At 41.8% G+C, this 11,350-nt stretch overlaps 1 long non-coding RNA gene across 1 annotated transcript in view; it reads left to right on the forward strand.

Moving 5' to 3' along the window:
* The first annotated feature begins 41 nt into the window (after positions 1-41).
* LOC117944905 overlaps positions 42-11,350 on the forward strand; it is a 12,915-nt gene continuing 1,606 nt past the window's right edge. Inside the window, exons 1-2 of the long non-coding RNA XR_004656690.1 lie at positions 42-54; positions 7,673-7,677. This is a non-coding gene — a long non-coding RNA (uncharacterized LOC117944905). The remainder of the gene's footprint in view (positions 55-7,672; positions 7,678-11,350) is intronic.

Below are 11,350 nucleotides of genomic sequence, written 5' to 3' on the forward strand. Positions count from 1 at the left end.
TTAAAAAAATGACTTTACCAAAAATACTGTGCATCAACCCTCAGATATGTCCTCGTCTTGCCCGTTCTCCTCTCCTCCATTCATTTCTCCGTCACATGCATAACTCAAAGTTTCCACATATTTCTCATTCCACTTCAGCGTCTAACTGACCTGGATTGTTCATGGACAGGCCCATCAAATTCCCCAGCTAACAAGCGCCATGGGGCAGAAAAGGAGGGAGGCCTGTTGACTTTTTACAGCGGAACATCTTATCGCACAAAATACCACCAGCATGCAATTATCTACCAAGCTTGGTCATTTAAACACAAAATGCTGTTGGTACGGAGTCAGTTTTCTGTGATAAAACAACTTGTGTACATTCCCTGCTCCATGGAAATTTGTGCAACTTTGCATGAACTCCTAGATGCTACTTATAATTTGTAATAGATGCAGTTAAATAGCTCAGAATCCCTTTTCTTTTGTTGCTCAGGCTTGGGTTGTCAGATCGCATGTACGCTGGCTGTCGTGCATTGTGTATGAGGAGGTCAGTAAAAAAGCTCCAGCGGTGTGACCTGACGCTGGCCCCTGACCTACACCCAATGGGAGCGAAGCTCAGCAGCAGGACACCACAGCCGACATGACAGCTCCTGCTGGGAGGGGAAACGGGTGAGGCACAGCTCACCCCTAATCTCCACCAGATCGGGCTTCACCAGGCTGGTGCCCTGCCTGCAATGCTGGACTCACATTTCTGCACATCCAACAGTGCAGAAGCCCCTGCTAGACCAGAAGAAAGCACCTGTTGAGAATTGAAGTGTGCTAAATGGGGTCCAACAGTGGAAAATGTTCATCTGAGCTTGCAGATATTTGCTCACACAAGTCCAACATGAAGTAGCATGTTTCAGGTAGCTTGCCACGCACACCAGGTTTAAGCTGTTGCCTTTGGGGCACAATGCCCAAAGCAAACAGTGCAGATCTCTGAAGAGTTAGAGAAACAAGGGTAAGGCATTCAGGGGCTCCTTGAAAGCAATTATCCTGGCATGTACACACACACACACACACACACACACACACATACACACACACACTCACACACACACACACACTCGAACACAAAGACCACGGTCAGTCAGTGTTGAGCGGCTTGACTCCACCGGCTCTAGCTCTCCAAACACACCCTCTTCCTGTTTTCATACGGAGAAAATGTGAGCAGCAATGTAGAAGTAGAGAGGAGAGACACAGCAGGGTGAAAGAGAGACTGTGGTATCATAACTCAACAGCCAGGACAGAAATCTGTGTGGTACATTGTGTCTGTTTTACTGTAATTAGAGCTCCCACGATTATCAGGTAGAAAGAAAACAAATTTGCAAGAATTATTCGAGAGTCATTTTTCAAGCAGAAGTGCCAAACAAACATCTGGTTCCAGCTCCTCCAATCAAAAGATTTTTGCATTTTTTTGTCATATATGATAGTAAACTGTTGGTTGGACAAAAAAAGACCTATGAAGAGGTCACTTAAGGAAATTATAATGGGTGATTTCCTGGTTTTCTGACTTTTTATAGAAAACATGATTAATCAATTAATCAACCAATCAAATCAAAATGCTTAACACTGATTGAAAAACCTAAAAAAAAAAACTGTAAAAAAGTAAATTTAGAGACTAATGTTCACTAAAACAATTACAATTTTTATAAAATATGAAAAAATACATTAAAAACAGTTAAATGTTTAAAAATAAATCATTAAACAAATAAAACTGTTTAATTATTGTTTAGCTAACTTGTTGCAGCTCTAGTTTTACCTGAGCTGCTGCTAACGTGGTACATTCAGAGGTTGGTGCAGAGTACCTAACTCCATGCAGACTTTATCATTGTCCTTTAAGATATAAATAAGGTGATACATTCTTATCACAACCATCTGTTGCCGATACATATCAAAAACAACAACAAAGTTTCAACAAAGATAAAACAGATGTTGGTGGTGATGTTTTTTTAAATGACCCAAAAATACCTCAAGGATGAGAGGAAGCAGGGAATGGATTAGTAACCCGCCGGTTTGTGAGTACGCATTTATAGGGTGATACCAGTCATGAGCAAAACACATAACATAATGCATGAGTAATGGTCCCAATACGTTGAAGTTAAAAGTTGGACGTTCTAAGTTCATGGTTTCCCCACAGAAAAGAAGAAAAAGAAGAAACCACTGGCTTTTATCCACAGGCACGAGGCGTTCACACAGGGAGCATAACATCAAGTAGGGGAATTACGAGGGGATAATTGTGTCAGCATGTAAAGCTCTGCAAGTTGATGTATGAAGAGGGGATATAGGGTATATTTTTTAATGCCTCACAGTGTGGGAGATGAAGGGAGGGACACTTCAAAAGCTATTCACCGGAGGCGCTGCGTCTCTGTGTTGCCAGTCTCCCCCTCTTTGCCAAAGATGATCCGCTTCTTTCCTGAAAAACACCGGATTGGTGAGGGTGTAGTCTGGTGCTAGAAAGTACGTTGCCAGGAAAAACTTGACACTTGGTGTGCTTGCTCCTTTAGATCATGCAATGAGGCAGGCCTGCTTGGATCTTTCGGTGAATGGTTGCAAAGATTTACAAATAATTTGTCCATATTAACAAGTAAAATCTAACAGCGGCATGCTAACGTGTTTTCAGTTATGGAAAATGCTTATTACGCAGGGCAAGACAAATAGACAAGTGAACAAAATATAGAAAGAAATGCTACTGCCCAGTTCTCCATTGTACACGTGTCACCAGAGTCATTTGTTGGCAACTATAGATGCACAGCCATCCTCCAAATGTCAACATCTCAGGACGGATTGGTGGGGATTGCTGAAGATTTACAGTACACGCAGAGATACACTGGTAAAAAGAAATTATGTTTAATCATCGATCCATCTACTTCAAATAGCTAAAATTACGGTATTGTGTGACCAGTTAGCTTCATGTTATATTGTATGTGGCGTTTTCTTTTGAGGGGTGCAAATGTTTTCACTAGTGTAAACTGAAGGCTCCAACGGAGGAGAAATCAGCAGAGTACAGTGTGAGCTGCTGGCCAGACTGCTCATGTTGTCATAGCAAGAGGATTTCCAGTTCCTATGACTTCCTTAGGGTCCCTTGGGTCTGGGTGGCACACAACCAGTCACTATCACACTGTCAGCTGATAGCACAAACACCAGATACACGGTAGCTCAGATGATGCAATTCATGTGTGGAAAAAATTTACATACAGCTCTTCCAAGACATCCTTGGATAATTTAATGGAGTGATTCAGGGGATGTAGGAACAGTTTTATAACCTGGATCATTTTACATTCAGGAATGCTACATGAATGAGTTTGGAAGCAGGAAGCACAGCTGAGAGAAAGAGCCTCGTTTCATATTTATCTTTCTCCCCCACTCAACTATCTGCAACCTGTGACATTTTCACCTCCCCTTAGAGGTGAGGAGGGCCTTCTGGTCCGACCATCGCTGCCTCTCCCATGACATCAGAGTGATATCTGAAACAGGCAGGCCAAGGGAGGAAAGGCATGGAGCCCAAGCTGGACCACATCCACCTCACCAGGGTCTGGGCCTCATTACACAGCACTAACACATGTGTGCTGCAGCCGCTGCTGGATCCATCCAACCAACAATGGATTATTCATTCTTGAATGAGCTACTGTATTTTACACATTCTGGCCCGTGTATGACTGTGGAACAAGTGGTAATTGATGAGATTTTGCTAGACAGGTCAGAGTTCATGTTGATGTAACTCTCAGGAGGATTTATACTAGTTAAAGGACACTTAACTATGGCCAATTTCGTAAATCCCTTCAAGTATCAGATAACATACAGCTACATATTATTGCTTTTTCTCTTCCTGCAAGATGGTACTCAAGTTATGACCACAGATTTGACAAATTTTAGTAAAAACAGTTTTTCTAGGATGGTGAAAGCATGACTCAACTTACTCTGCCTCTAACAGTGCTTTCCATTCGTCCTTGGAAGTTGGAGTTTAAGAGTTGTAAGTCAGACACATGCCCCCTGAAGTCAGATTTTCTTGGGAAGTCGGAGCACCTCACAGAACCTTTGATTGAGCGGACCTTGAAATCCAACGAGGCACATCTGTCTAAATTGTGTATCATTAAATCCGTCGTACACACAGTACTGTCAAACGTATATCTTTGGACATGTTACTACGTAGGTTGTATGCATGCAAACAGCCTGATGTGTTGTTATCAACTGGTATTGCTAACAATGGTTAACCTACATGTAGCAATCCCCAGAGTAAAATCCGACTTGTTCTGAGTTCCTATGTAAATGCAGTGCAATACAAATGGCTAGTAGGCCTTCTCGTTGCCTTCGTTGGTTGGTTGGTTAAGATAAGAATACCAGGGAAAGTTAACCAGGGGCCGAATAGGGTCGTTCTAGAAAAAGAAATATCGCCACGCAGGTTGTTAATTTTCTCCCCTTTTCCGGCTTACCTGCTTTGACGTCTCTCACCTTCGTCTGTAATTTCTCTCATCTCGGCCACAAATTCCATCAGTACACAATTAAAAACTTGCTCTTGTGCATCTGTCTGTCTTTTAAATGACTTTTGATTTTGATTGGTAAGTCTGCCATAATTTAATTGTAAACTGAATGTGCCGTGGACAGAAAGCCTAGCAAAGGTGTAATATGAATCAAGGGTTATTGGGCTTAAAGATAAGAGCTTACTTTTAGTACTGTTCTATCAGTTCTATCCAATTTAATCATCTCTTCTTCATCTCATCTCAAAGGACCTTTGCTATCAGACTTCTTTCTTTCAGCATAGCTTTTGGTGCGTGGCAAACTCCCTCTAAAATATAATTATTCACAGCAGGTCAGAGCTAGATGTGGGCCTGTAAGATGTCACCTGTTGTTCACACAGCCAAACATTTATACCAGGCCTGTTGCTCCCCCTACTCTTCCTGTGCCTATGTCTTTGATCAATAATTCTGAGGCCACCCATCAGCCATCCTCAATATGTGCACCAGAGAGGGGCCCATTGTCAACTAATTACAGGCCTGCTACTCTCTGTGACTGGGTGAGTGTGATTAAAAGTCAGCTGGGGTATGCTTTGGTTCCTAGTGGCTCTTTCAACTGGAACCAACAGCTTGGAAACACAGCTCCGCCAGACAAAGCTTCCTTCAGCACGCTCCGGTCGGGACTGAAATTTTAAAGACTATTGGTGGTGACGTTTCTCTGTGATGGGGGTTCACACGTTAGAAGTAACGTGATTCTGCATCTAATTTGTGATGGAATTGAGAGCACCTGGGACATCTGGACAATCCCACATGAGTTAATCTTCGGAGCAAGAGGAGCGGAACATCAGGACAATAGGTAATGGCATCAGGAGAGGGACAACAACCATCTGAGTCAGTGAGGCCATGTGTTATGAGCCAAGACCATTGTTTGTCTTGACTGGGGTGAAGGATAACATACACAATAGGATCTTGGGAGCTTACATATGTATGTGTGCATGTGTATGTGCTTGCACGTCCATCTGTATGTACAGCATGTACTTTAAATGGACTGCAACCCCTCCCTTCCTGTGATAGCAAAGATCAGTAAAGTTTCATTTGATTTGCAAGCCTACAGCAAATCAGTTCAAGATGGCAACCAAGGATTTAGCCCGCATCTAGTCCACAATAAACCCACAGTAGAGGACTTTTCCTGAGGGAATGCTCACAGGAAACACCTTCTGCTTTATTATCTTTCCTGCTGTTGTCACTGGCAGCGCATGCTTGCTCTCTCTTCTGCCTTCTAATCTCCATGGTCGGCGCGGCTTGCACGCCATCTCGGCATAACTCCTCTTTCTCAGGGCCCCTTCATGCATCCTTCGTCCAGGGCAAATCTCCTCATATAACCTTCATTCAAAAGCACAGATCAGATAACAGAAAAGAGCAGTCACATTTGACCATAACTCAGCTGCTAGTTAATGAAAGCAAGGCTCTGCATCTACTTGTTAGGGCTCCTTATAATTGCATGTTATATCAATTGAGCAAACTCAAGAAACATTCTCTGACTCCCTCATCTGTTCATGTGTTTCTCAGTGATTAAGAATTTGTACTTTCTTCTTATCTGCAGCAATCATGTTCTTACATCTATCATGATCTGAGGCCCGGACCAGATGTAATTGTGGGGTTGACGTTAGGTGACGATTGCACACACATGCAATCATGGCCACAACAAGATTTATGATATGGCATTATGAGTTGACATTAATGCATTAACAAACCCTTAGCTGAAGTCCAAACTCCAGATGTGCTCTTATGTGGCTTCGTTGACTCACATCTTCAGATATCCAAAAAGAGACTGTGTGCTGTGAAGAGGCTGTTAATTTTTATTACAGTAAAGTCAAAAGTCACTGATGTGGCACATTAGAACGAAATTGAAACAGTGGTGATCTATGACTTCCAGACAGGAATTATTGTATCAAAGGGGAATCAAATACTGTAACAAATTTTCACAAATTAGACCATTAGTCGATGTTAGCATTTAAATATTAACAGGAAAATGCATTTCCTGAACCAAAAGTGTGTGACTGCTAAAATGATAAATTGCTGTTGCATAGTATGTCCAAAGGTCAGAGTATAGCATTTTGAAAATAGTGATTAAAAAGTCATAGTAGAGTATGTATAGTATAGTATAGCATATTGATAAAAAGTGATGAAAAGGCTCAAAAGACATAGTATGCAGGTTGAAAAAGTCATAGTAAAGTATGATTAAAAAAGTGATAAAAAAGTAATAGTATAGTAGGTCAGAAATAGTCATAGAAAGTCGAAAATTTGATCAAATTTCATAGAGTAGCATGTTGAATAGGGGGATAAATATGTTATGGTACAGTTTGTATTAAAAAGTCATAGTAAAGTATGACAAAAAATAGTTAAAAATAATTATAGTATAGCTACCAAATAAAGTGAAAAAAAAATCATATTATAGTACGTCAAAAATATGGTGAATAAAGTGATAAATAAGTCATAGCACAGTATGTATAAAAAAGTCATAGGAAAGTATGTCGAAAAAAGTGATAAAAAGGGATAATATTGTATGTAAAAAAAATCATACTATAGTATATATAGTATGTCTAAAGGTCAGAGTATAGCTACCAAAAAAAGTGATAAATAAGTGATAGTATAGTATGTCAAAAATAGCTATAGAATGTTGAAAAATGTGATAAAACGTCATAGTATAGTATGTTGAATAAGGGGATTAATATGTCATGGTACAGTTTGTATAAAAAAGTCATGGTAAAGTAGTGAAGTAAAGTATGCGGAAAAAAGTCATAACAAATTCATAACAGTCTGACAAAATAAATCATTAAAAAGTCATAGTATAAAAGTAATAAAAATGTTTTATCACTTTTTTCCACATATCATTCTATGACTTCTTTTTATCATGTTTCGGACACACTATACTATGATTTTTTTGACACACTAGACTATGATTTTTTTGTAAAACGTATTTTTTGTATTACGTAAAACGTAATGTGATACAAAAGTCACAGTATACTATATAAGTCAAAAAAAGTCATGGGATGGTAAGTCCCAAACATCAGAGTTTAGTATGCCAAAAAAAGAACATGCAAACTTCACAGCGAAAGGTCCAGGACAGGGTTAGGACCGGCTACCTTCTCGCTGTAAGGACACAGTGCTAACCATTGGGCCCACAAGCTACTCTTAAAAAGTTATAGTGTAGTATGTTAATAAAAATCATAGCACAGTATGTAAAAAAAAATTGTAATAAAAAAGTCATAATATAGTACATCAAAAACGTCAAAGTAGTATGTCAAAAAAGAACATGCGAGCTTCGCGGAAAAAAGTCCAGGAGAACCAGGATTCAAACACTGTACCTTCTCTCTGTAAGGCCACAGTGCTCACCATTGGGTCAACAAGCTTCTCATAAAACCTCAGAGTGTAGTATGTTAAAAGGCATAGCATAGAATATGAAAAAAGTGATAAAACATTCATAGTATGGTCAGTTTAAAAAAAAGATAGAAGAAGTGGAATGATGAAGATTTGGATAAGAATGCTGTGAGTGTGGCCAGGTTGGGTCAATGGTAGAGCAGGTCCACATGTACTGAGAGGTTTATGTCTCAACACAGAGGTCCAAGGTTTGAATCTGACCTGTGACAATTTCCTGCATGTCTTCTCCCTCTTTCTCACCTAGCTGTCCAATCAAATAAAGGCAGAAAAGCCCAAACAAATACTTTGAATGCTGCTGAATCAGCATTTGCACAAAATGTTTTTTCCTTTTGAAATATATGTTTTGCATCTTAGTATGTTGTAACCTATTATATGACAGGTTGTGACTGCTTAATACATTGTGTTTACAATGTACAACTTATGTCAACATGAGAGACAGAAACGTTTAACAAAAGTGAGGGCAAACTGAAATTAGGTGCATTTACTCTTGTTCAGCCTCATCCTCTGAACCGCCATCTCAACTGACGCTTTGTGTGCCAGATAAATAAACTGTGTTGCCCATAGTAAGCACCTGTAAGACTTGATCACATATTTAGGATCAGGAGTCCACAGAGTGCGGAATTGTCCTGCAGCTGAACCCTCTGCTAATGCTAGAAGGCGTGACAGAATTAACAAACAATTAATCCTTGTGGGTCGTAATGCGGTATAAACCAATAATATTTAGCAACCAGATCCAGCCCCCCCGGCTAAAACTGAAACTTGCTGCCAACGGTCCAAAACAGCAGTGTTAACAAGTCCCACCGCTGTGCCTTTGTCCTCCTCAATTATACCCCAGCCTGGAGATGAAGGGGCTTTGTCCATGCAGCTCTGAAGACACAACACCCTCTGTGCTGATACATGATCTGCTGTTTCATCCCCTCAGCTCATTGTAAATAACATTAAAGCCAAACTCGAGCTCTTTCCATGGGAACCAAACCTGCTCTGTGTTCCTCAGTGTGTATATCTACCCTACTCAACTGCTGGACGCCTGTCTTCCTCACAGCACTGGACTCGAGGGCCATCCTTTTAGAGAGGCCCCATCTACATAGCTGAACATCAAAATTATTGGTTAGGTTTATGGTTCCTGCCCGGTAACGCTCAGGTTTCTGCTCATCTGATCTATATTACACACAAGCTGTGAGGGGGTGTCCTCTGCTCCAACTTGGGACTCTACTGTCTGATTTAGGAGAAGCCAAAGATATAAATATCAGATTATGATTTCTATTTTTTGATAAGCACAAAGGGGGCACTTGAGCTCATCTGATAGGACAGCAAGGGTATGTCAATAAAGTTTGGGATCCACCGATGCTTCAGCAAAGAGTTTTAATAAGGCAGCTACTACACATACACAGCCTTAAGCAACCAGCTTGTCAGCAGCACTGCAGTATCCTGGCACAGTGAAATAGTTTATCTGGCTGACAGCATCACCATCGGGAGCTGTTTTTAACAGGCCAGCCAAACATTTTTCAGCTGGGTGTGTTGAAATGGTTGCTGTTATTTGGATTTGGATTGGAAGGCAATCCAATAAAATGTGTTCAGGTTTCAGGTTTGGTTTCCCACTGGGGCCTTCAATCCTAAAATATGTATTTGCAGTACAGTTGGGTGCTTTGGGTGAGAGCATTTAAACCATCAAACAACGGGGTATTTGTGTAAATCCTTGAGTGTTGAGAGAGACCCATCAGTCCAGCTGAGCGATGACAGTTGGAGTCATCAAAGAGACTTTACTGCCACTGGATCTTACAAAAACCCAAAACAATGGCAGGAAGGGCTGAGCGTCTTCAGTAGATGAGCCACACACAAACATCTTCAAGCAGGATTCATTAGACTGGCGCTGAGGTTTGGTGGGGGGGGTCCATCCATTTCCTGTTTTTACTAAGCATTGACGAGGGCCTTCGTGTGCCAACACCGCCAGTGACTCAAGGCTTGTGAGCCTCTACTAACACAATCATTCAATACTCTATTATGCCCAGAATGGAAGTGGTGCAGACCATGCATCCTTGGGTCCACACGTGTGTAATGGCAACAACATCATCTCATCATTAGTGGTGACCAGAAATGAAGCCAGTGACTGTGTGTCTCCAACTATGAACACAATGGATTGTTAAGAGCCTTGTAACACAGAGGACATCCTCCCCATATGGCTGAGGGAACCTGGCTCCAATACTAATCTGCTCCCACTGTTTATAAAACAAACAGACCCCTGAACACTCACCTAAAGGCTGCCCAGTTTCCCCCCTCCTGCGCCCTCCACATTGCATCTGGCTGACCTTTGACCTGAACTGTGTGAACTGGTCTTCCTGTCCACTGTAACGTACATGTGGCATTATGGTAAAACCTGCACTGTAGGCATTTTTCATGGAGCGGAAGAGGGGATTAACAACATGTCCTGATGGAGGCGGCACATGTGGCAGCCACCATCTTATACATAAACACATAGAGGGTGGAAGTCCAGACTTTTAATTATGAATCAAAAAAGGCTTAGCCGACAATTAAAGAAAAGGTTTAACACCCAGTCGTCATACTATGAGAGTGCAAATGAGTATGGATTTAAATAAGGCTCCATTTAGTGGTGTGAAGTTACTTCTAATTACAAAATCTGTGCCACTAAAAGGCAACAGCATTACCCTTTCAAAACAAGGCTGTTTTCACACAGACATCCCCCCCAGACACCCCCGCCCCTTCTCTCTGGGAGCCCCGAGCCTGGAAGGCCCAATGATGGAGGAATGAGACGAGATAAGCCCATGGTTGGCCTCCGTCAACACATGAGGCTTGCCAAAGCGAGTAGAGTTACAGACAGGCACTCCTCTGGGGCTCAGTGGGAGTGGGAGTGGGAGCAGGCTAGGACGGGGCTGCTCAGACACGGGAGGCTGCTAATCTGCCCCCAGCCAGCCAGCCAGCTAGCCAGCCTGCTGATGGCCACCATCTGTGTCTGTTACTCATCACCCACCGGCCAGGAGCCTCCGCAGGCACACACACAAGTAAACAAACACCCAGAGAGAGCCATTTAACAGCTAATTCTCTACCTGGCTCTGTTAATGACTGATCATCAGTGCCACCCAAAAAGCAGAGGACAGGAGCCAGCAGAGAGAGGCAAGGGGGGATAATGAGAAGCCAGCTGTGAATGGAAGCCCAGTAACTTCAGGTTGTTTTATTGTCCTCATTATGGAGGGAATTTGTGAACAAGAGCTCAAACGGAACACAGGGATATGAAAAAGTGATTGTAACAAGTAAAAAATACCACCAGCAGGGAATGAAGACATGTCAACAGACTTCATGAGTGTCAGAAAAAATATAGGCTATGCTTCATTTACTTGACAAGACTTAACAGCAGTAATTGTGGATGCCTCTGGCTCTACTGAGCCAGGGGATGTTGAGGGTTAAGAGGTCAGGAGGATGGGTGT

Source organism: Etheostoma cragini, chromosome 5 (assembly GCF_013103735.1).
Source record: "Etheostoma cragini isolate CJK2018 chromosome 5, CSU_Ecrag_1.0, whole genome shotgun sequence".
NCBI classification, from domain to species: Eukaryota; Metazoa; Chordata; class Actinopteri; order Perciformes; family Percidae; genus Etheostoma; species Etheostoma cragini.